The following is a 6,000-nucleotide window of genomic DNA, read 5'->3' on the forward strand; positions in this document are numbered from 1 at the left end:
AAATATGCTACTTAACTATGTTACAACAGAATTCTGTGGAAAAGCTGTTCCTATCTTTAATTGACTCACAATCCCATTTGGATAATTCCATGCTACTGTCATAAAAGTAAATAAAAAAATAGTAGAATAAATGTTTGCTGCTATTGGTTTTGTGCTCTAACACATAATCATCTCAATATGACTGTTTTTATCACATGACTAGTACATAGTCAATAATATTAGCATTATTAGGTGTGCTTTTTTATTGTTATACTACAAATATTCATACTTAAGAGATCTCTCTCTCTTCCATGAACTATCAAAAATTTTGACAATGAAAAGAAGGTCTTTTCCAAGGTGTGCTTAGATCAAAACACATTTTTGCTTTCATTTTGTCATGTAACTTTTGTCAGTAACAAATAAAGCCAAAACAAATAAGCACAATTTTTTTTTCAAGAGGATGGTTTATAAATATTTTTAACAATAAAATGGGGGAACTTGTTCCCCAAGAATGTTGTTGAAACAGATTCTCATCACAGAGATCAGGCTCCCAGTCACTGACCAGCAGATTGCCATAATAGACTTGCAATTCAACAACCATTTGCAAGCAAAACCAATATTATGTACTTAAAGAATGTGCTAAATTGTAGTCTAGTTGAAAAAAAACCAACCAAACAAAAAAACAAAAACACCCCCCCTTAAAAAAAAAACAAACAAAAAAAGACAAACAAACAAAAAAAAATAACAAAACAAGAAAACTGTCTGAAAAAATTGGAACATTGTTTCCCTTTTAAATTGACATTTTTTTGTCAAACTGTTTCCATGGGAGAAAAATAGCAAAGAATTGAATGAATTTGTTGTAAGTACATTTTCTTTTTCTTCCTTCTCCCAACACCCCTCTCTCCCTTTTTTTCTTTTTCCTTCTTTTTCTTTAAATTAAAAATGTGCATTTGAAAATGACAGCTGGTTTTCTGGGGTGTGAGGGCTCAGATGTGTTATCATTTCTCTACTTCAAGGACTTAATTTTTAACTTTTTTGGATTGCACCAAAAAAAATCTGTGCTTTTTATCTTGCATACACCTGTCTATGTATCTTTCTGTGTCTATGGAAAATAAAAATATTACTATAACAAAAATATATTATAAATATTTAAATACTGCATCTATATTTATAAATATAAATTGGCAACATTGTAAAAATACTCTAATCCATCAAAAAAAATTCTGCAACACCAGATTGACAGGTTACAAATCCATAATTTTTAACTTTGAAACACTTCCATTTATACTGATATTTGAATTTGAGAAAAATATTATGAACAATAAAGCAGTTATTAATATGTAATATGCTTTCAGAATTAGGTTTAGAGATAACGAAATCCATCTTTTCATGTAAAATAAAAGTTGGGGAGGAGCTCCAAGTTCTGAGTTCCTGGTACAACCTCAGATCTCTCAATTATAATTCTAAAAGCTGTCTTTTTATAACTCAGTCATACAATTAAACGCTGATCACATCAGGTGTCTTGTCGGGGGAAATTATAAGTAATCGTGTACCTAAGGACACCATCACTATGTAGATACACAAAGCAGGTAGAAAAATTAGGATATTTTAAGGTTGCACATTTTGTTTCAGCATTTCCAAGCTTTGAAGTACTTAATTTCATGTCTCAATTATTATTTATACTAAGTACGTAGGTTAAAAGGGTTCTATACCCTGAATCTTGAAATTATATTCTCTGGGCTGAATAGCACAGATGGCACCTGATGCCTTATCCTCAATGCTGTATTCTAAAAATGTTTAATAAACCTAAAATTCCTGGGCTGACCTAGTTTCCAATGAAGAAAATGGGAAAATTCGTTTTGGCTTAAGTTGTAGAAAAATGAGATACAACCAAAAATCAGGAAACACATTTGTGCTTCCTGAAATATAATCCATCTGATAATCACACTTTAATTGTTCTCTACTACATCTTTTTTTCTTGTCTCTACACTGTTAGAAGGGGGAAAAAAGTCCATCATAGGCAATTTAGAGAACTCTCATCTGCATCTTGTAAAGTTAATTTTGTTTGTTATTTTTCTGAATGTTTTTATTCCCCATGCTATGTGTATGCTGCCAATTATTACAATCACATAATCAAAATCCAAAAGATACAGTACTCCTATAGTTGGCTGTCCAAAGGCAATAAATAACAAATGGCCTAGTATAAACTAATAAACAGGAAAATAAAAATTGTCCCAGTCTAAACAAACAAACAAACAATATCTTAGTTTTATCTTTCCTGAGTCTAAAAACTGAGTTTTTTGAGGAGGTTTTCTTAACCAATGTTTTGACAGTCAGAATTTCCTACATACTGCCGTGGAGTAAATCTGTCTTAAAATACTAAAAGAAAAAAAATATTACCAAGAGAACAGTACAGTTACCTACACTTAAAAAAAAAAAAAAAATAAAAAATCAAGTGTAATCTACTATCTATGAGACCTTGAAACAGATTATTATCTATCATAGTAGTAATAATTAAACTTTCTACTCTTTCAGTATGTCACATTTTTCCTTATCAAGCCATCTAAAGTAAATGCAATCCAATGTTAAATTACTGGATGGTAAAATACATTTTATTTATATTTACATTCTGGAATTTCGTTCATTGTACTGCCAGATAGATTTTGCTTTCTGCATACATGACAGATATTAAAATAGGACACATCTTTTATTTTGAGATTTGAGGAAAGAGGATATAATGTGTTTGAGTTTTAAGAAGCAATATCATCATGACTTTAGTGCATGATTCTACAAATTAATTCCCTGTCCAAAGCCCAAACTGACCGTTGCATTAAATTCTTTCTATGCTTCAAAGCAAAAATGTCTGCAATTTTTACGAGAAAAACAAAGTACAAGCTATAATTTTTCCATAGTGTCATTAGTGCACCACCCACTAAACATGCCGTTGTCTGATCTGCAGACGGCACAAGACAATAAGCACTTCAAATGTACATGCTAGTCCATAGTTTAATGACCCATGGCTAATGAAGTTAGAGAGTTAAACAGATGGATTATCCTATGCAAAATCCACATCTATTTTGCGAACAGTGCAACAAAGCATTTGCACACATGAAACTGATAGAGTGCAGTGTTTGCTAGAAATACTTCTTACGGCTTAGATTCTGTATTAGGGTTACATGTTGCACCTAAAATTAAAGTAGATTTTTCCCACTAAAGGCTACATGGAAGGAAGTGTGTGAAATCAGACAGTTTTCCTCTTATTTTGAATCAGATTATTACTTTGTAATCTGCTTTGAACATCAGCACTGACATTTTTTCCTTTGAACAAGCCAGAAACTATGGATTGAGCCAGTTTTGCCACTGTGCCCGTTTGGGCTCAGTAGGAAGAAGTAGGCTCTTCAACAAGGCACCTCCACATAAGCCCCTAGCAAGAGAGACATGGGAGTGGGACCAGCTGAACGTGGGCCTCTCTCTTCACTTCCACCAGCAGGAATGAAGGAGTGACTTCATGCCATGGGTCCTCCCCCTGGAGGTAGTTTAAGACTTTGGAAACCATAGTAATACACAAAGTCTTTCTAGATACAAACCAACTCCATGAAAGACAGTCTTTCGTCCTACACAGTCCCTTTTCTCCTTCTCTGTAGGCCAAATACTCCCCTTCATTTAACATGGATACATTTCCAAATAGGAAAATGTGAGTTGGCATAAAATGTTTTTAAATGCTCTTCTAGTCCCCAGGGAAAAAAACTTTCCTAAGAGCATTGCTAAGGAAACTGTATCCATTTTCATGCAAAAGGCAGGCTGCTTGGTAAGGCAGAAACCAGCACAACAAAAAGACGCCTTTGTGGTTTATTTCCTGATGTTATACTATCAACAAATTAAGTACTTATAAGCATCCAAGTATTCAGGAACAAAACCTAAAACCAGTTCTATTTAAAATTAAGTGAAAAGTAATTTTTTTTCATAGTTTATTTATCAAGTAGATATCACTATAAAGAATTGTTTACAATAAGGAAAGGCTGCTACTTTTGCCACTGTAACATTCAGCAATATAAGAAGAATAAAAATTAAATCCCACTTAATATATGCAGGGAAGATATTTCCACTGCAGTCTGCTATCAAAACTTGCCTGTCTGTAGCTCTTTGAGGGTGCATATTATGCATTAGCTTCCTAATATTAGAATGCAAGTTGACCAAAACAGTGACATAGCCCATTGTGTCTTAACGCCAGGTTAAAGGTTAAAGGTTAAAGGCATGTTCAGCATAGATATAGCAAGTTTTCTTGATTTTAATAAGAATTTGTGTAAGAAACATTTTTGATTATCAGTCTACTTGGATTACTTAAACATAAAAAATTAATAAATTTGGTATCCATTTGTAACACTGTTGAAAATTTTTTGTCCTTTTTTTCATTGTAAACTATTTTTAGATCAGTTTAATTTATTGACACTGAAAACCACACTACATTTATAGAATCTTCTGAAGCAAAATATAGATTGCCTCTACTACATCTAATTTCGTCAGTATTACAAGCTTTAACATTAATATAAGATTAAAGAGAGAAAAGTATTTAACCACCACAAAAAAAAAAAAAAAAAAAAACAAACTTTTCTGATTTTCTATATTCACCATTAATACTGAAGAGGCTGATACATATTAAAGGAACCTCAGAAACATTTCTGAGGCTCTTTAGGTTTAGATTTGTTTGATGCTTTTCTTTTACTATATTCAAATATGCTGTCAGGGCTACATTCTGTTCTCATTGTGCTGATGTGACTATACATGATTTCTATTGATGATGCATGATATTATGATTAACATCAGTAGAATTCATACATTATCACAGAGCGATAGTTTGTATGGGATGAAATTAAAAAAAAAATGTTGAAGAACTTTCGTTCCACTGGTTTAAAGGGAAAATATAGGAGTACTTTGTCTTCAAAAGAGAACAAGAAGGCAGCATTTGCCATGGTTTCAAAATATTAGAACTGTCAATTTTTTGTCATTATTGCCATTTTTTGTCATTATTGGACATTATATGTACTTTCCAATTATTTCCCAAAGGACACATTTTTAACTGTTGTGGTTTAAACCGATCCACACAGCTCGTTCACTCACATCCCCCCCTCCTTTTCTCCTTATTTCTTTCCTTCCTCCTCTGCTCCCTGAGGGATGGGGAGGAGAATCAGGAGAATGTAACTCCCACGGGTTGAGATAAGAACAGCCCAGTAACTAAAGTATAACACAAATCACCACTGCTACCACCAATGATGATAAGAGAAAATAACAAGAGAAGAGAATACAATACCACTGCCGAACGAGTTCGACCCCGCTGAAGAGAGACCGTGTCTGTCCAGGTAACTCCCAGTTACCTCCCTGGGCATGATATACTGTGTTATGGAATACCTCTTTGGCTAGCTTGGGTCAGGTGTCCTGTCTCTACTTCCTCCCAGCCTCCCCTAGTCTCTGGCAGAGCATGACACTCACAAAGTCCTTAGTCATGGTAAACATTACTTAGCAACAACTAAAAACAATCGGTGTTATCAGCTCTGTTCCCAGGCTGGAAGTCAAAACACAGCGCTGCACCAACTACTAAGGAGAAAAACTGCTACTGGTGAACCCAGGACAAACATAAACAGGCTCCATACTCTGTAAGCCTGGAACTCCAAGGTGGGGTGTTATAGCTTCCTGCTGAGTTGTTGCAGAAACATTTCCTTTAAATTAAAGCTCTGTGTTACTTTGTGATGAAAAATAACAGCATGATTAAGGGCTATCAACAGATTCTTCTATCTTTAAACTAGGATAAATCTCATCATGGCATGAAACAAGATCAACATTTCCTGAAATGATATTTTTTTACCCTAACAAGTCCAATCTTGCACTGAAATTCAGAAAGTTATTTTGTTTTGTTTGGCTTTTGGTTTTGAGGTGGGTTTCTTTTTGTTTGTTTGGGTTTGTTTTTTTTTTTTTTTTTTTGCTTTTTTGTGGGGAGGACCTTGGGGTGGGGTTTGGTTTTTTGGA

Source organism: Lathamus discolor, chromosome 3 (genome assembly GCF_037157495.1).
Source record: "Lathamus discolor isolate bLatDis1 chromosome 3, bLatDis1.hap1, whole genome shotgun sequence".
Taxonomy (NCBI): Eukaryota; Metazoa; Chordata; class Aves; order Psittaciformes; family Psittacidae; genus Lathamus; species Lathamus discolor.